Genomic DNA, 21,504 nt, shown 5'->3' with positions numbered 1-21,504 from the left:
TTCTGAAGCATGACGTAATGGGGGGGTGTTATCTCTTTTGTCGAAAATCAGCCGTTTTTGCTCGAACATTAAATGCCTCCAAATGGTATTTAATTAACTTCCCGAGCCCCTGGAAGCATGAAAATCACTTTAAACATGCTAATTTTAGCTCTAACACTGATGATCCACCTACAAATGTGAACTGACGTTCAAAAATAAAACCTTTGAAAACGGACCATTTTCCACATTTCTGAAGCATGACGTAATGGGGGGGTGTTATCTCTTTTGTCGAAAATCAGCCGTTTTTGCTCGAACATTACATGCCTCCAAATGGTATTTAATCAACTTCCCGAGCCCCTGGAAGCATGAAAATCACTTTAAACATGCTAATTTTAGCTCTAACACTGATGATCCACCTACAAATGTGAACTGACGTTCAAAAATAAAACATTTGAAAACGGACCATTTTCCACATTTCTGAAGCATGACGTAATGGGGGGGTGTTATCTCTTTTGTCGAAAATCAGCCGTTTTTGCTTGAACATTAAATGCCTCCAAATGGTATTTAATTAACTTCCCGAGCCCCTGGAAGCATGAAAATCACTTTAAACATGCTAATTTTAGCTCTAACACTGATGATCCACCTACAAATGTGAACTGACGTTCAAAAATAAAACATTTGAAAACGGACCATTTTCCACATTTCTGAAGCATGACATAATGGGGGGGTGTTATCTCTTTTGTCGAAAATCAGCCGTTTTTGCTCGAACATTAAATGCCTCCAAATGGTATTTAATTAACTTCCCGGGTGAAGAAACCCTTTTTGAGAACTCAGAGTGAGTAAATTGGCCATTTTCATGCACTTTTAACCATTCCATAAATCTTGTGTTTTGGGCCCCTGGAAGCATGAAAATCACTTTAAACATGCTAATTTTAGCTCTAACACTGATGATCCACCTACAAATGTGAACTGACGTTCAAAAATAAAACATTTGAAAACAGACCATTTTCCACATTTCTGAAGCATGACGTAATGGGGGGGTGTTATCTCTTTTGTGGAAAATCAGCCGTTTTTGCTCGAACATTAAATGCCTCCAAATGGTATTTAATTAACTTCCCGAGCCCCTGGAAGCATGAAAATCACTTTAAACATGCTAATTTTAGCTCTAACACTGATGATCCACCTACAAATGTGAACTGACGTTCAAAAATAAAACATTTGAAAACGGACCATTTTCCACATTTCTGAAGCATGACGTAATGGGGGGGTGTTATCTCTTTTGTCGAAAATCAGCCGTTTTTTGCTCGAACATTAAATGCCTCCAAATGGTATTTAATTAACTTCCCGAGCCCCTGGAAGCATGAAAATCACTTTAAACATGCTAATTTTAGCTCTAACACTGATGATCCACCTACAAATGTGAACTGACGTTCAAAAATAAAACATTTGAAAACGGACCATTTTCCACATTTCTGAAGCATGACGTAATGGGGGTGTTATCTCTTTTGTCGAAAATCAGCCGTTTTTGCTCGAACATTAAATGCCTCCAAATGGTATTTAATTAACTTCCCGAGCCCCTGGAAGCATGAAAATCACTTTAAACATGCTAATTTTAGCTCTAACACTGATGATCCACCTACAAATGTGAACTGACGTTCAAAAATAAAACATTTGAAAACGGACCATTTTCCACATTTCTGAAGCATGACGTAATGGGGGGGTGTTATCTCTTTTGTCGAAAATCAGCCGTTTTTGCTCGAACATTAAATGCCTCCAAATGGTATTTAATTAACTTCCCGGGGTGAAGAAACCCTTTTTGAGAACTCAGAGTGAGTAAATTGGCCATTTTCATGCACTTTTAACCATTCCATAAATCTTGTGTTTTGGGCCCCTGGAAGCATGAAAATCACTTTAAACATGCTAATTTTAGCTCTAACACTGATGATCCACCTACAAATGTGAACTGACGTTCAAAAATAAAACATTTGAAAACGGACCATTTTCCACATTTCTGAAGCATGACGTAATGGGGGGGTGTTATCTCTTTTGTCGAAAATCAGCCGTTTTTGCTCTAACATTAAATGCCTCCAAATGGTATTTAATTAACTTCCCGGGGTGAAGAAACCCTTTTTGAGAACTCAGAGTGAGTAAATTGGCCATTTTCATGCACTTTTAACCATTCCATAAATCTTGTGTTTTGGGCCCCTGGAAGCATGAAAATCACTTTAAACATGCTAATTTTAGCTCTAACACTGATGATCCACCTACAAATGTGAACTGACGTTCAAAAATAAAACATTTGAAAACGGACCATTTTCCACATTTCTGAAGCATGACGTAATGGGGGGGTGTTATCTCTTTTGTCGAAAATCAGCCGTTTTTGCTCGAACATTAAATGCCTCCAAATGGTATTTAATTAACTTCCCGAGCCCCTGGAAGCATGAAAATCACTTTAAACATGCTAATTTTAGCTCTAACACTGATGATCCACCTACAAATGTGAACTGACGTTCAAAAATAAAACATTTGAAAACGGACCATTTTCCACATTTCTGAAGCATGACGTAATGGGGGGGTGTTATCTCTTTTGTGGAAAATCAGCCTTTTTTGCTCGAACATTAAATGCCTCCAAATGGTATTTATTTCACTTCCCGAGCCCCTGGAAGCATGAAAATCACTTTAAACATGCTAATTTTAGCTCTAACACTGATGATCCACCTACAAATGTGAACTGACGTTCAAAAATAAAACATTTGAAAACGGACCATTTTCCACATTTCTGAAGCATGACGTAATGGGGGGGTGTTATCTCTTTTGTCGAAAATCAGCCGTTTTTGCTCGAACATTAAATGCCTCCAAATGGTATTTAATTAACTTCCCGAGCCCCTGGAAGCATGAAAATCACTTTAAACATGCTAATTTTAGCTCTAACACTGATGATCCACCTACAAATGTGAACTGACGTTCAAAAAATAAAACATTTGAAAACGGACCATTTTCCACATTTCTGAAGCATGACGTAATGGGGGGGTGTTATCTCTTTTGTCGAAAATCAGCTGTTTTTGCTCGAACATTAAATGCCTCCAAATGGTATTTAATTAACTTCCCGAGCCCCTGGAAGCATGAAAATCACTTTAAACATGCTAATTTTAGCTCTAACACTGATGATCCACCTACAAATGTAAACTGACGTTCAAAAATAAAACATTTGAAAACTGACCATTTTCCACATTTCTGAAGCATGACGTAATGGGGGGGTGTTATCTCTTTTGTCGAAAATCAGCCGTTTTTGCTCGAACATTAAATGCCTCCAAATGGTATTTAATTAACTTCCCGAGCCCCTGGAAGCATGAAAATCACTTTAAACATGCTAATTTTAGCTCTAACACTGATGATCCACCTACAAATGTGAACTGACGTTCAAAAATAAAACCTTTGAAAACGGACCATTTTCCACATTTCTGAAGCATGACGTAATGGGGGGGTGTTATCTCTTTTGTCGAAAATCAGCCGTTTTTGCTCGAACATTAAATGCCTCCAAATGGTATTTAATCAACTTCCCGAGCCCCTGGAAGCATGAAAATCACTTTAAACATGCTAATTTTAGCTCTAACACTGATGATCCACCTACAAATGTGAACTGACGTTCAAAAATAAAACATTTGAAAACGGACCATTTTCCACATTTCTGAAGCATAACGTAATGGGGGGGTGTTATCTCTTTTGTCGAAAATCAGCCGTTTTTGCTCGAACATTAAATGCCTCCAAATGGTATTTAATTAACTTCCCGGGGTGAAGAAACCCTTTTTGAGAACTCAGAGTGAGTAAATTGGCCATTTTCATGCACTTTTAACCATTCCATAAATCTTGTGTTTTGGGCCCCTGAAAGCATGAAAATCACTTTAAACATGCTAATTTTAGCTCTAACACTGATGATCCACCTACAAATGTGAACTGACGTTCAAAAATAAAACATTTGAAAACGGACCATTTTCCACATTTCTGAAGCATGACGTAATGGGGGGGTGTTATCTCTTTTGTGGAAAATCAGCCGTTTTTGCTCGAACATTAAATGCCTCCAAATGGTATTTAATTACCTTCCCGAGCCCCTGGAAGCATGAAAATCACTTTAAACATGCTAATTTTAGCTCTAACACTGATGATCCACCTACAAATGTAAACTGACGTTCAAAAATAAAACATTTGAAAACTGACCATTTTCCACATTTCTGAAGCATGACGTAATGGGGGGGTGTTATCTCTTTTGTCGAAAATCAGCTGTTTTTGCTCGAACATTAAATGCCTCCAAATGGTATTTAATTAACTTCCCGAGCCCCTGGAAGCATGAAAATCACTTTAAACATGCTAATTTTAGCTCTAACACTGATGATCCACCTACAAATGTGAACTGACGTTCAAAAATAAAACCTTTGAAAACGGACCATTTTCCACATTTCTGAAGCATGACGTAATGGGGGGGTGTTATCTCTTTTGTCGAAAATCAGCCGTTTTTGCTCGAACATTAAATGCCTCCAAATGGTATTTAATCAACTTCCCGAGCCCCTGGAAGCATGAAAATCACTTTAAACATGCTAATTTTAGCTCTAACACTGATGATCCACCTACAAATGTGAACTGACGTTCAAAAATAAAACATTTGAAAACGGACCATTTTCCACATTTCTGAAGCATGACGTAATGGGGGGGTGTTATCTCTTTTGTCGAAAATCAGCCGTTTTTGCTTGAACATTAAATGCCTCCAAATGGTATTTAATTAACTTCCCGAGCCCCTGGAAGCATGAAAATCACTTTAAACATGCTAATTTTAGCTCTAACACTGATGATCCACCTACAAATGTGAACTGACGTTCAAAAATAAAACATTTGAAAACGGACCATTTTCCACATTTCTGAAGCATGACATAATGGGGGGGTGTTATCTCTTTTGTCGAAAATCAGCCGTTTTTGCTCGAACATTAAATGCCTCCAAATGGTATTTAATTAACTTCCCGAGCCCCTGGAAGCATGAAAATCACTTTAAACATGCTAATTTTAGCTCTAACACTGATGATCCACCTACAAATGTGAACTGACGTTCAAAAATAAAACATTTGAAAACGGACCATTTTCCACATTTCTGAAGCATGACGTAATGGGGAGGTGTTATCTCTTTTGTCGAAAATCAGCCGTTTTTGCTCGAACATTAAATGCCTCCAAATGGTATTTAATTAACTTCCCGGGGTGAAGAAACCCTTTTTGAGAACTCAGAGTGAGTAAATTGGCCATTTTCATGCACTTTTAACCATTCCATAAATCTTGTGTTTTGGGCCCCTGGAAGCATGAAAATCACTTTAAACATGCTAATTTTAGCTCTAACACTGATGATCCACCTACAAATGTGAACTGACGTTCAAAAATAAAACATTTGAAAACGGACCATTTTCCACATTTCTGAAGCATGACGTAATGGGGGTGTTATCTCTTTTGTCGAAAATCAGCCGTTTTTGCTCGAACATTAAATGCCTCCAAATGGTATTTAATTAACTTCCCGAGCCCCTGGAAGCATGAAAATCACTTTAAACATGCTAATTTTAGCTCTAACACTGATGATCCACCTACAAATGTGAACTGACGTTCAAAAATAAAACATTTGAAAACGGACCATTTTCCACATTTCTGAAGCATGACGTAATGGGGGGGTGTTATCTCTTTTGTCGAAAATCAGCCGTTTTTGCTCTAACATTAAATGCCTCCAAATGGTATTTAATTAACTTCCCGGGGTGAAGAAACCCTTTTTGAGAACTCAGAGTGAGTAAATTGGCCATTTTCATGCACTTTTAACCATTCCATAAATCTTGTGTTTTGGGCCCCTGGAAGCATGAAAATCACTTTAAACATGCTAATTTTAGCTCTAACACTGATGATCCACCTACAAATGTGAACTGACGTTCAAAAATAAAACATTTGAAAACGGACCATTTTCCACATTTCTGAAGCATGACGTAATGGGGGGGTTTTATCTCTTTTGTCGAAAATCAGCCGTTTTTGCTCGAACATTAAATGCCTCCAAATGGTATTTAATTATCTTCCCGAGCCCCTGGAAGCATGAAAATCACTTTAAACATGCTAATTTTAGCTCTAACACTGATGATCCACCTACAAATGTGAACGGACGTTCAAAAATAAAACATTTGAAAACGGACCATTTTCCACATTTCTGAAGCATGACTTAATGGGGGGGTGTTATCTCTTTTGTCGAAAATCAGCCGTTTTTGCTCGAACATTAAATGCCTCCAAATGGTATTTATTTCACTTCCCGAGCCCCTGGAAGCATGAAAATCACTTTCAACATGCTAATTTTAGCTCTAACACTGATGATCCACCTACAAATGTGAACTGACGTTCAAAAATAAAACATTTGAAAACGGACCATTTTCCACATTTCTGAAGCATGACGTAATGGGGGGGTGTTATCTCTTTTGTCGAAAATCAGCCGTTTTTGCTCGAACATTAAATGCCTCCAAATGGTATTTAATTAACTTCCCGAGCCCCTGGAAGCATGAAAATCACTTTAAACATGCTAATTTTAGCTCTAACACTGATGATCCACCTACAAATGTGAACTGACGTTCAAAAAATAAAACATTTGAAAACGGACCATTTTCCACATTTCTGAAGCATGACGTAATGGGGGGGTGTTATCTCTTTTGTCGAAAATCAGCTGTTTTTGCTCGAACATTAAATGCCTCCAAATGGTATTTAATTAACTTCCCGAGCCCCTGGAAGCATGAAAATCACTTTAAACATGCTAATTTTAGCTCTAACACTGATGATCCACCTACAAATGTAAACTGACGTTCAAAAATAAAACATTTGAAAACTGACCATTTTCCACATTTCTGAAGCATGACGTAATGGGGGGGTGTTATCTCTTTTGTCGAAAATCAGCCGTTTTTGCTCGAACATTAAATGCCTCCAAATGGTATTTAATTAACTTCCCGAGCCCCTGGAAGCATGAAAATCACTTTAAACATGCTAATTTTAGCTCTAACACTGATGATCCACCTACAAATGTGAACTGACGTTCAAAAATAAAACCTTTGAAAACGGACCATTTTCCACATTTCTGAAGCATGACGTAATGGGGGGGTGTTATCTCTTTTGTCGAAAATCAGCCGTTTTTGCTCGAACATTAAATGCCTCCAAATGGTATTTAATCAACTTCCCGAGCCCCTGGAAGCATGAAAATCACTTTAAACATGCTAATTTTAGCTCTAACACTGATGATCCACCTACAAATGTGAACTGACGTTCAAAAATAAAACATTTGAAAACGGACCATTTTCCACATTTCTGAAGCATAACGTAATGGGGGGGTGTTATCTCTTTTGTCGAAAATCAGCCGTTTTTGCTCGAACATTAAAAACCTCCAAATGGTATTTAATTAACTTCCCGGGGTGAAGAAACCCTTTTTGAGAACTCAGAGTGAGTAAATTGGCCATTTTCATGCACTTTTAACCATTCCATAAATCTTGTGTTTTGGGCCCCTGAAAGCATGAAAATCACTTTAAACATGCTAATTTTAGCTCTAACACTGATGATCCACCTACAAATGTGAACTGACGTTCAAAAATAAAACATTTGAAAACGGACCATTTTCCACATTTCTGAAGCATGACGTAATGGGGGGGTGTTATCTCTTTTGTGGAAAATCAGCCGTTTTTGCTCGAACATTAAATGCCTCCAAATGGTATTTAATTAACTTCCCGAGCCCCTGGAAGGATGAAAATCACTTTAAACATGCTAATTTTAGCTCTAACACTGATGATCCACCTACAAATGTAAACTGACGTTCAAAAATAAAACATTTGAAAACTGACCATTTTCCACATTTCTGAAGCATGACGTAATGGGGGGGTGTTATCTCTTTTGTCGAAAATCAGCCGTTTTTGCTCGAACATTAAATGCCTCCAAATGGTATTTAATTAACTTCCCGAGCCCCTGGAAGCATGAAAATCACTTTAAACATGCTAATTTTAGCTCTAACACTGATGATCCACCTACAAATGTGAACTGACGTTCAAAAATAAAACCTTTGAAAACGGACCATTTTCCACATTTCTGAAGCATTACGTAATGGGGGGGTGTTATCTCTTTTGTCGAAAATCAGCCGTTTTTGCTCGAACATTACATGCCTCCAAATGGTATTTAATCAACTTCCCGAGCCCCTGGAAGCATGAAAATCACTTTAAACATGCTAATTTTAGCTCTAACACTGATGATCCACCTACAAATGTGAACTGACGTTCAAAAATAAAACATTTGAAAACGGACCATTTTCCACATTTCTGAAGCATGACGTAATGGGGGGGTGTTATCTCTTTTGTCGAAAATCAGCCGTTTTTGCTTGAACATTAAATGCCTCCAAATGGTATTTAATTAACTTCCCGAGCCCCTGGAAGCATGAAAATCACTTTAAACATGCTAATTTTAGCTCTAACACTGATGATCCACCTACAAATGTGAACTGACGTTCAAAAATAAAACATTTGAAAACGGACCATTTTCCACATTTCTGAAGCATGACATAATGGGGGGGTGTTATCTCTTTTGTCGAAAATCAGCCGTTTTTGCTCGAACATTAAATGCCTCCAAATGGTATTTAATTAACTTCCCGGGTGAAGAAACCCTTTTTGAGAACTCAGAGTGAGTAAATTGGCCATTTTCATGCACTTTTAACCATTCCATAAATCTTGTGTTTTGGGCCCCTGGAAGCATGAAAATCACTTTAAACATGCTAATTTTAGCTCTAACACTGATGATCCACCTACAAATGTGAACTGACGTTCAAAAATAAAACATTTGAAAACGGACCATTTTCCACATTTCTGAAGCATGACGTAATGGGGGGGGTGTTATCTCTTTTGTGGAAAATCAGCCGTTTTTGCTCGAACATTAAATGCCTCCAAATGGTATTTAATTAACTTCCCGAGCCCCTGGAAGCATGAAAATCACTTTAAACATGCTAATTTTAGCTCTAACACTGATGATCCACCTACAAATGTGAACTGACGTTCAAAAATAAAACATTTGAAAACGGACCATTTTCCACATTTCTGAAGCATGACGTAATGGGGGGGTGTTATCTCTTTTGTCGAAAATCAGCCGTTTTTTGCTCGAACATTAAATGCCTCCAAATGGTATTTAATTAACTTCCCGAGCCCCTGGAAGCATGAAAATCACTTTAAACATGCTAATTTTAGCTCTAACACTGATGATCCACCTACAAATGTGAACTGACGTTCAAAAATAAAACATTTGAAAACGGACCATTTTCCACATTTCTGAAGCATGACGTAATGGGGGGGTGTTATCTCTTTTGTCGAAAATCAGCCGTTTTTGCTCGAACATTAAATGCCTCCAAATGGTATTTAATTAACTTCCCGGGGTGAAGAAACCCTTTTTGAGAACTCAGAGTGAGTAAATTGGCCATTTTCATGCACTTTTAACCATTCCATAAATCTTGTGTTTTGGGCCCCTGGAAGCATAAAAATCACTTTAAACATGCTAATTTTAGCTCTAACACTGATGATCCACCTACAAATGTGAACTGACGTTCAAAAATAAAACATTTGAAAACGGACCATTTTCCACATTTCTGAAGCATGACGTAATGGGGGGGTGTTATCTCTTTTGTCGAAAATCAGCCGTTTTTGCTCTAACATTAAATGCCTCCAAATGGTATTTAATTAACTTCCCGGGGTGAAGAAACCCTTTTTGAGAACTCAGAGTGAGTAAATTGGCCATTTTCATGCACTTTTAACCATTCCATAAATCTTGTGTTTTGGGCCCCTGGAAGCATGAAAATCACTTTAAACATGCTAATTTTAGCTCTAACACTGATGATCCACCTACAAATGTGAACTGACGTTCAAAAATAAAACATTTGAAAACGGACCATTTTCCACATTTCTGAAGCATGACGTAATGGGGGGGTGTTATCTCTTTTGTCGAAAATCAGCCGTTTTTGCTCGAACATTAAATGCCTCCAAATGGTATTTAATTAACTTCCCGAGCCCCTGGAAGCATGAAAATCACTTTAAACATGCTAATTTTAGCTCTAACACTGATGATCCACCTACAAATGTGAACTGACGTTCAAAAATAAAACATTTGAAAACGGACCATTTTCCACATTTCTGAAGCATGACGTAATGGGGGGGTGTTATCTCTTTTGTGGAAAATCAGCCTTTTTTGCTCGAACATTAAATGCCTCCAAATGGTATTTATTTCACTTCCCGAGCCCCTGGAAGCATGAAAATCACTTTAAACATGCTAATTTTAGCTCTAACACTGATGATCCACCTACAAATGTGAACTGACGTTCAAAAATAAAACATTTGAAAACGGACCATTTTCCACATTTCTGAAGCATGACGTAATGGGGGGGTGTTATCTCTTTTGTCGAAAATCAGCCGTTTTTGCTCGAACATTAAATGCCTCCAAATGGTATTTAATTAACTTCCCGAGCCCCTGGAAGCATGAAAATCACTTTAAACATGCTAATTTTAGCTCTAACACTGATGATCCACCTACAAATGTGAACTGACGTTCAAAAAATAAAACATTTGAAAACGGACCATTTTCCACATTTCTGAAGCATGACGTAATGGGGGGGTGTTATCTCTTTTGTCGAAAATCAGCCGTTTTTGCTCGAACATTAAATGCCTCCAAATGGTATTTAATTAACTTCCCGAGCCCCTGGAAGCATGAAAATCACTTTAAACATGCTAATTTTAGCTCTAACACTGATGATCCACCTACAAATGTAAACTGACGTTCAAAAATAAAACATTTGAAAACTGACCATTTTCCACATTTCTGAAGCATGACGTAATGGGGGGGTGTTATCTCTTTTGTCGAAAATCAGCCGTTTTTGCTCGAACATTAAATGCCTCCAAATGGTATTTAATTAACTTCCCGAGCCCCTGGAAGCATGAAAATCACTTTAAACATGCTAATTTTAGCTCTAACACTGATGATCCACCTACAAATGTGAACTGACGTTCAAAAATAAAACCTTTGAAAACGGACCATTTTCCACATTTCTGAAGCATGACGTAATGGGGGGGTGTTATCTCTTTTGTCGAAAATCAGCCGTTTTTGCTCGAACATTAAATGCCTCCAAATGGTATTTAATCAACTTCCCGAGCCCCTGGAAGCATGAAAATCACTTTAAACATGCTAATTTTAGCTCTAACACTGATGATCCACCTACAAATGTGAACTGACGTTCAAAAATAAAACATTTGAAAACGGACCATTTTCCACATTTCTGAAGCATAACGTAATGGGGGGGTGTTATCTCTTTTGTCGAAAATCAGCCGTTTTTGCTCGAACATTAAATGCCTCCAAATGGTATTTAATTAACTTCCCGGGGTGAAGAAACCCTTTTTGAGAACTCAGAGTGAGTAAATTGGCCATTTTCATGCACTTTTAACCATTCCATAAATCTTGTGTTTTGGGCCCCTGAAAGCATGAAAATCACTTTAAACATGCTAATTTTAGCTCTAACACTGATGATCCACCTACAAATGTGAACTGACGTTCAAAAATAAAACATTTGAAAACGGACCATTTTCCACATTTCTGAAGCATGACGTCATGGGGGGGTGTTATCTCTTTTGTCGAAAATCAGCTGTTTTTGCTCGAACATTAAATGCCTCCAAATGGTATTTAATTAACTTCCCGAGCCCCTGGAAGCATGAAAATCACTTTAAACATGCTAATTTTAGCTCTAACACTGATGATCCACCTACAAATGTAAACTGACGTTCAAAAATAAAACATTTGAAAACTGACCATTTTCCACATTTCTGAAGCATGACGTAATGGGGGGGTGTTATCTCTTTTGTCGAAAATCAGCCGTTTTTGCTCGAACATTAAATGCCTCCAAATGGTATTTAATTAACTTCCCGAGCCCCTGGAAGCATGAAAATCACTTTAAACATGCTAATTTTAGCTCTAACACTGATGATCCACCTACAAATGTGAACTGACGTTCAAAAATAAAACCTTTGAAAACGGACCATTTTCCACATTTCTGAAGCATGACGTAATGGGGGGGTGTTATCTCTTTTGTCGAAAATCAGCCGTTTTTGCTCGAACATTAAATGCCTCCAAATGGTATTTAATCAACTTCCCGAGCCCCTGGAAGCATGAAAATCACTTTAAACATGCTAATTTTAGCTCTAACACTGATGATCCACCTACAAATGTGAACTGACGTTCAAAAATAAAACATTTGAAAACTGACCATTTTCCACATTTCTGAAGCATAACGTAATGGGGGGGTGTTATCTCTTTTGTCGAAAATCAGCCGTTTTTGCTCGAACATTAAATGCCTCCAAATGGTATTTAATTAACTTCCCGGGGTGAAGAAACCCTTTTTGAGAACTCAGAGTGAGTAAATTGGCCATTTTCATGCACTTTTAACCATTCCATAAATCTTGTGTTTTGGGCCCCTGAAAGCATGAAAATCACTTTAAACATGCTAATTTTAGCTCTAACACTGATGATCCACCTACAAATGTGAACTGACGTTCAAAAATAAAACATTTGAAAACGGACCATTTTCCACTTTTCTGAAGCATGACGTAATGGGGGGGTGTTATCTCTTTTGTCGAAAATCAGCTGTTTTTGCTCGAACATTAAATGCCTCCAAATGGTATTTAATTAACTTCCCGAGCCCCTGGAAGCATGAAAATCACTTTAAACATGCTAATTTTAGCTCTAACACTGATGATCCACCTACAAATGTAAACTGACGTTCAAAAATAAAACATTTGAAAACTGACCATTTTCCACATTTCTGAAGCATGACGTAATGGGGGGGTGTTATCTCTTTTGTCGAAAATCAGCCGTTTTTGCTCGAACATTAAATGCCTCCAAATGGTATTTAATTAACTTCCCGAGCCCCTGGAAGCATGAAAATCACTTTAAACATGCTAATTTTAGCTCTAACACTGATGATCCACCTACAAATGTGAACTGACGTTCAAAAATAAAACCTTTGAAAACGGACCATTTTCCACATTTCTGAAGCATGACGTAATGGGGGGGTGTTATCTCTTTTGTCGAAAATCAGCCGTTTTTGCTCGAACATTAAATGCCTCCAAATGGTATTTAATTAACTTCCCGGGGTGAAGAAACCCTTTTTGAGAACTCAGAGTGAGTAAATTGGCCATTTTCATGCACTTTTAACCATTCCATAAATCTTGTGTTTTGGGCCCCTGAAAGCATGAAAATCACTTTAAACATGCTAATTTTAGCTCTAACACTGATGATCCACCTACAAATGTGAACTGACGTTCAAAAATAAAACATTTGAAAACGGACCATTTTCCACATTTCTGAAGCATGACGTAATTGGGGGGTGTTATCTCTTTTGTGGAAAATCAGCCGTTTTTGCTCGAACATTAAATGCCTCCAAATGGTATTTAATTAACTTCCCGAGCCCCTGGAAGCATGAAAATCACTTTAAACATGCTAATTTTAGCTCTAACACTGATGATCCACCTACAAATGTAAACTGACGTTCAAAAATAAAACATTTGAAAACTGACCATTTTCCACATTTCTGAAGCATGACGTAATGGGGGGGTGTTATCTCTTTTGTCGAAAATCAGCCGTTTTTGCTCGAACATTAAATGCCTCCAAATGGTATTTAATTAACTTCCCGAGCCCCTGGAAGCATGAAAATCACTTTAAACATGCTAATTTTAGCTCTAACACTGATGATCCACCTACAAATGTGAACTGACGTTCAAAAATAAAACCTTTGAAAACGGACCATTTTCCACATTTCTGAAGCATGACGTAATGGGGGGGTGTTATCTCTTTTGTCGAAAATCAGCCGTTTTTGCTCGAACATTAAATGCCTCCAAATGGTATTTAATCAACTTCCCGAGCCCCTGGAAGCATGAAAATCACTTTAAACATGCTAATTTTAGCTCTAACACTGATGATCCACCTACAAATGTGAACTGACGTTCAAAAATAAAACATTTGAAAACGGACCATTTTCCACATTTCTGAAGCATGACGTAATGGGGGGGTGTTATCTCTTTTGTCGAAAATCAGCCGTTTTTGCTTGAACATTAAATGCCTCCAAATGGTATTTAATTAACTTCCCGAGCCCCTGGAAGCATGAAAATCACTTTAAACATGCTAATTTTAGCTCTAACACTGATGATCCACCTACAAATGTGAACTGACGTTCAAAAATAAAACATTTGAAAACGGACCATTTTCCACATTTCTGAAGCATGACATAATGGGGGGGTGTTATCTCTTTTGTCGAAAATCAGCCGTTTTTGCTCGAACATTAAATGCCTCCAAATGGTATTTAATTAACTTCCCGAGCCCCTGGAAGCATGAAAATCACTTTAAACATGCTAATTTTAGCTCTAACACTGATGATCCACCTACAAATGTGAACTGACGTTCAAAAATAAAACATTTGAAAACGGACCATTTTCCACATTTCTGAAGCATGACGTAATGGGGAGGTGTTATCTCTTTTGTCGAAAATCAGCCGTTTTTGCTCGAACATTAAATGCCTCCAAATGGTATTTAATTAACTTCCCGAGCCCCTGGAAGCATGAAAATCACTTTAAACATGCTAATTTTAGCTCTAACACTGATGATCCACCTACAAATGTGAACTGACGTTCAAAAATAAAACATTTGAAAAAGGACCATTTTCCACATTTCTGAAGCATGACGTAATGGGGGGGTGTTATCTCTTTTGTCGAAAATCAGCCGTTTTTGCTCTAACATTAAATGCCTCCAAATGGTATTTAATTAACTTCCCGGGGTGAAGAAACCCTTTTTGAGAACTCAGAGTGAGTAAATTGGCCATTTTCATGCACTTTTAACCATTCCATAAATCTTGTGTTTTGGGCCCCTGGAAGCATGAAAATCACTTTAAACATGCTAATTTTAGCTCTAACACTGATGATCCACCTACAAATGTGAACTGACGTTCAAAAATAAAACATTTGAAAACGGACCATTTTCCACATTTCTGAAGCATGACGTAATGGGGGGGTTTTATCTCTTTTGTCGAAAATCAGCCGTTTTTGCTCGAACATTAAATGCCTCCAAATGGTATTTAATTATCTTCCCGAGCCCCTGGAAGCATGAAAATCACTTTAAACATGCTAATTTTAGCTCTAACACTGATGATCCACCTACAAATGTGAACTGACGTTCAAAAATAAAACATTTGAAAACGGACCATTTTCCACATTTCTGAAGCATGACTTAATGGGGGGGTGTTATCTCTTTTGTCGAAAATCAGCCGTTTTTGCTCGAACATTAAATGCCTCCAAATGGTATTTATTTCACTTCCCGAGCCCCTGGAAGCATGAAAATCACTTTCAACATGCTAATTTTAGCTCTAACACTGATGATCCACCTACAAATGTGAACTGACGTTCAAAAATAAAACATTTGAAAACGGACCATTTTCCACATTTCTGAAGCATGACGTAATGGGGGGGTGTTATCTCTTTTGTCGAAAATCAGCCGTTTTTGCTCGAACATTAAATGCCTCCAAATGGTATTTAATTAACTTCCCGGGGTGAAGAAACCCTTTTTGAGAACTCAGAGTGAGTAAATTGGCCATTTTCATGCACTTTTAACCATTCCATAAATCTTGTGTTTTGGGCCCCTGGAAGCATGAAAATCACTTTAAACATGCTAATTTTAGCTCTAACACTGATGATCCACCTACAAATGTGAACTGACGTTCAAAAATAAAACATTTGAAAACGGACCATTTTCCACATTTCTGAAGCATGACGTAATGGGGGGGTGTTATCTCTTTTGTCGAAAATCAGCCGTTTTTGCTCGAACATTAAATGCCTCCAAATGGTATTTAATTAACTTCCCGGGGTGAAGAAACCCTTTTTGAGAACTCAGAGTGAGTAAATTGGCCATTTTCATGCACTTTTAACCATTCCATAAATCTTGTGTTTTGGGCCCCTGGAAGCATGAAAATCACTTTAAACATGCTAATTTTAGCTCTAACACTGATGATCCACCTGCAAATGTGAACTGACGTTCAAAAATAAAACATTTGAAAACGGACCATTTTCCACATTTCTGAAGCATGATGTAATGGGGGGGTGTTATCTCTTTTGTCGAAAATCAGCCGTTTTTGCTCTAACATTAAATGCCTCCAAATGGTATTTAATTAACTTCCCGGGGTGAAGAAACCCTTTTTGAGAACTCAGAGTGAGTAAATTGGCCATTTTCATGCACTTTTAACCATTCCATAAATCTTGTGTTTTGGGCCCCTGGAAGCATGAAAATCACTTTAAACATGCTAATTTTAGCTCTAACACTGATGATCCACCTACAAATGTGAACTGACGTTCAAAAATAAAACATTTGAAAACGGACCATTTTCCACATTTCTGAAGCATGACGTAATGGGGGGGTGTTATCTCTTTTGTCGAAAATCAGCCGTTTTTGCTCGAACATTAAATGCCTCCAAATGGTATTTAATTACCTTCCCGAGCCCCTGGAAGCATGAAAATCACTTTAAACATGCTAATTTTAGCTCTAACACTTATGATCCACCTACAAATGTGAACTGACGTTCAAAAATAAAACATTTGAAAACGGACCATTTTCCACATTTCTGAAGCATGACGTAATGGGGGGGTGTTATCTCTTTTGTCGAAAATCAGCCGTTTTTGCTCGAACATTAAATGCCTCCAAATGGTATTTAATTAACTTCCCGAGCCCCTGGAAGCATGAAAATCACTTTAAACATGCTAATTTTAGCTCTAACACTGATGATCCACCTACAAATGTGAACTGACGTTCAAAAATAAAACATTTGAAAACGGACCATTTTCCACATTTCTGAAGCATGACGTAATGGGGGTGTTATCTCTTTTGTCGAAAATCAGCCGTTTTTGCTCGAACATTAAATGCCTCCAAATGGTATTTAATTAACTTCCCGAGCCCCTGGAAGCATGAAAATCACTTTAAACATGCTAATTTTAGCTCTAACACTGATGATCCACCTACAAATGTGAACTGACGTTCAAAAATAAAACATTTGAAAACGGACCATTTTCCACATTTCTGAAGCATGACGTAATGGGGGGGTGTTATCTCTTTTGTCGAAAATCAGCCGTTTTTGCTCGAACATTAAATGCCTCCAAATGGTATTTAATTAACTTCCCGGGGTGAAGAAACCCTTTTTGAGAACTCAGAGTGAGTAAATTGGCCATTTTCATGCACTTTTAACCATTCCATAAATCTTGTGTTTTGGGCCCCTGGAAGCATGAAAATCACTTTAAACATGCTAATTTTAGCTCTAACACTGATGATCCACCTACAAATGTGAACTGACGTTCAAAAATAAAACATTTGAAAACGGACCATTTTCCACATTTCTGAAGCATGACGTAATGGGGGGGTTTTATCTCTTTTGTCGAAAATCAGCCGTTTTTGCTCGAACATTAAATGCCTCCAAATGGTATTTAATTATCTTCCCGAGCCCCTGGAAGCATGAAAATCACTTTAAACATGCTAATTTTAGCTCTAACACTGATGATCCACCTACAAATGTGAACTGACGTTCAAAAATAAAACATTTGAAAACGGACCATTTTCCACATTTCTGAAGCATGACTTAATGGGGGGGTGTTATCTCTTTTGTCGAAAATCAGCCGTTTTTGCTCGAACATTAAATGCCTCCAAATGGTATTTATTTTACTTCCCGAGCCCCTGGAAGCATGAAAATCACTTTCAACATGCTAATTTTAGCTCTAACACTGATGATCCACCTACAAATGTGAACTGACGTCCAAAAATAAAACATTTGAAAACGGACCATTTTCCACATTTCTGAAGCATGACGTAATGGGGGGGTGTTATCTCTTTTGTCGAAAATCAGTCGTTTTTGCTCGAACATTAAATGCCTCCAAATGGTATTTAATTAACTTCCCGGGGTGAAGAAACCCTTTTTGAGAACTCAGAGTGAGTAAATTGGCCATTTTCATGCACTTTTAACCATTCCATAAATCTTGTGTTTTGGGCCCCTGGAAGCATGAAAATCACTTTAAACATGCTAATTTTAGCTCTAACACTGATGATCCACCTGCAAATGTGAACTGACGTTCAAAAATAAAACATTTGAAAACGGACCATTTTCCACATTTCTGAAGCATGATGTAATGGGGGGGTGTTATCTCTTTTGTCGAAAATCAGCCGTTTTTGCTCTAACATTAAATGCCTCCAAATGGTATTTAATTAACTTCCCGGGGTGAAGAAACCCTTTTTGAGAACTCAGAGTGAGTAAATTGGCCATTTTCATGCACTTTTAACCATTCCATAAATCTTGTGTTTTGGGCCCCTGGAAGCATGAAAATCACTTTAAACATGCTAATTTTAGCTCTAACACTGATGATCCACCTACAAATGTGAACTGACGTTCAAAAATAAAACATTTGAAAACGGACCATTTTCCACATTTCTGAAGCATGACGTAATGGGGGGGTGTTATCTCTTTTGTGGAAAATCAGCCGTTTTTGCTCGAACATTAAATGCCTCCAAATGGTATTTAATTACCTTCCCGAGCCCCTGGAAGCATGAAAATCACTTTAAACATGCTAATTTTAGCTCTAACACTTATGATCCACCTACAAATGTGAACTGACGTTCAAAAATAAAACATTTGAAAACGGACCATTTTCCACATTTCTGAAGCATGACGTAATGGGGGGGTGTTATCTCTTTTGTCGAAAATCAGCCGTTTTTGCTCGAACATTAAATGCCTCCAAATGGTATTTAATTAACTTCCCGAGCCCCTGGAAGCATGAAAATCACTTTAAACATGCTAATTTTAGCTCTAACACTGATGATCCACCTACAAATGTGAACTGACGTTCAAAAATAAAACATTTGAAAACGGACCATTTTCCACATTTCTGAAGCATGACGTAATGGGGGTGTTATCTCTTTTGTCGAAAATCAGCCGTTTTTGCTCGAACATTAAATGCCTCCAAATGGTATTTAATTAACTTCCCGAGCCCCTGGAAGCATGAAAATCACTTTAAACATGCTAATTTTAGCTCTAACACTGATGATCCACCTACAAATGTGAACTGACGTTCAAAAATAAAACATTTGAAAACGGACCATTTTCCACATTTCTGAAGCATGACGTAATGGGGGGGTGTTATCTCTTTTGTCGAAAATCAGCCGTTTTTGCTCGAACATTAAATGCCTCCAAATGGTATTTAATTAACTTCCCGGGGTGAAGAAACCCTTTTTGAGAACTCAGAGTGAGTAAATTGGCCATTTTCATGCACTTTTAACCATTCCATAAATCTTGTGTTTTGGGCCCCTGGAAGCATGAAAATCACTTTAAACATGCTAATTTTAGCTCTAACACTGATGATCCACCTACAAATGTGAACTGACGTTCAAAAATAAAACATTTGAAAACGGACCATTTTCCACATTTCTGAAGCATGACGTAATGGGGGGGTGTTATCTCTTTTGTCGAAAATCAGCCGTTTTTGCTCGAACATTAAATGCCTCCAAATGGTATTTAATTAACTTCCCGGGGTGAAGAAACCCTTTTTGAGAACTCAGAGTGAGTAAATTGGCCATTTTCATGCACTTTTAACCATTCCATAAATCTTGTGTTTTGGGCCCCTGGAAGCATGAAAATCACTTTAAACATGCTAATTTTAGCTCTAACACTGATGACCCACCTACAAATGTGAACTGACGTTCAAAAATAAAACATTTGAAAACGGACCATTTTCCACATTTCTGAAGCATGACGTAATGGGGGGGTGTTATCTCTTTTGTCGAAAATCAGCCGTTTTTGCTCTAACATTAAATGCCTCCAAATGGTATTTAATTAACTTCCCGGGGTGAAGAAACCCTTTTTGAGAACTCAGAGTGAGTAAATTGGCCATTTTCATGCACTTTTAACCATTCCATAAATCTTGTGTTTTGGGCCCCTGGAAGCATGAAAATCACTTTAAACATGCTAATTTTAGCTCTAACACTGATGATCCACCTACAAATGTGAACTGACGTTCAAAAATAAAACATTTGAAAACGGACCATTTTCCACATTTCTGAAGCATGACGTAATGGGGGGGTGTTATCTCTTTTGTCGAAAATCAGCCGTTTTTGCTCGAACATTAAATGCCTCCAAATGGTATTTAATTATCTTCCCGAGCCCCTGGAAGCATGAAAATCACTTTAAACATGCTAATTTTAGCTCTAACACTGATGATCCACCTACAAATGTGAACTGACGTTCAAAAATAAAACATTTGAAAACGGACCATTTTCCACATTTCTGAAGCATGACTTATTGGGGGGTGTTATCTCTTTTGTCGAAAATCAGCCGTTTTTGCTCGAACATTAAATGCCTCCAAATGGTATTTATTTCACTTCCCGAGCCCCTGGAAGCATGAAAATCACTTTCAACATGCTAATTTTAGCTCTAACACTGATGATCCACCTACAAATGTGAACTGACGTTCAAAAATAAAACATTTGAAAACGGACCATTTTCCACATTTCTGAAGCATGACGTAATGGGGGGGTGTTATCTCTTTTGTCGAAAATCAGCCTTTTTTGCTCGAACATTAAATGCCTCCAAATGGTATTTAATAACTTCCCGGGGTGAAGAAACCCTTTTTGAGAACTCAGAGTGAGTAAATTGGCCATTTTCATGCACTTTTAACCATTCCATAAATCTTGTGTTTTGGGCCCCTGGAAGCATGAAAATCACTTTAAACATGCTAATTTTAGCTCTAACACTGATGATCCACCTACAAATGTGAACTGACGTTCAAAAATAAAACATTTGAAAACGGACCATTTTCCACATTTCTGAAGCATGACGTAATGGGGGGGTGTTATCTCTTTTGTCGAAAATCAGCCGTTTTTGCTCGAACATTAAATGCCTCCAAATGGTATTTAATTACCTTCCCGGGGTGAAGAAACCCTTTTTGAGAACTCAGAGTGAGTAAATTGGCCATTTTCATGCACTTTTAACCATTCCATAAATCTTGTGTTTTGGGCCCCTGGAAGCATGAAAATCACTTTAAACATGCTAATTTTAGCTCTAACACTGATGATCCACCTACAAATGTGAACTGACGTTCAAAAATAAAACATTTGAAAACGGACCATTTTCCACATTTCTGAAGCATGACGTAATGGGGGGGTGTTATCTCTTTTGTGGAAAATCAGCCGTTTTTGCTCGAACATTAAATGCCTCCAAATGGTATTTAATTAACTTCCCGAGCCCCTGGAAGCATGAAAATCACTTTAAACATGCTAATTTTAGCTCTAACACTGATGATCCACCTACAAATGTGAACTGACGTTCAAAAATAAAACATTTGAAAACGGACCATTTTCCACATTTCTGAAGCATGACGTAATGGGGGGGTGTTATCTCTTTTG

This window comes from Lissotriton vulgaris, chromosome 4_1, assembly GCF_964263255.1.
Source record: "Lissotriton vulgaris chromosome 4_1, aLisVul1.2, whole genome shotgun sequence".
Classification (NCBI taxonomy): domain Eukaryota; kingdom Metazoa; phylum Chordata; class Amphibia; order Caudata; family Salamandridae; genus Lissotriton; species Lissotriton vulgaris.
This window is presented reverse-complemented; position numbering follows the sequence as displayed.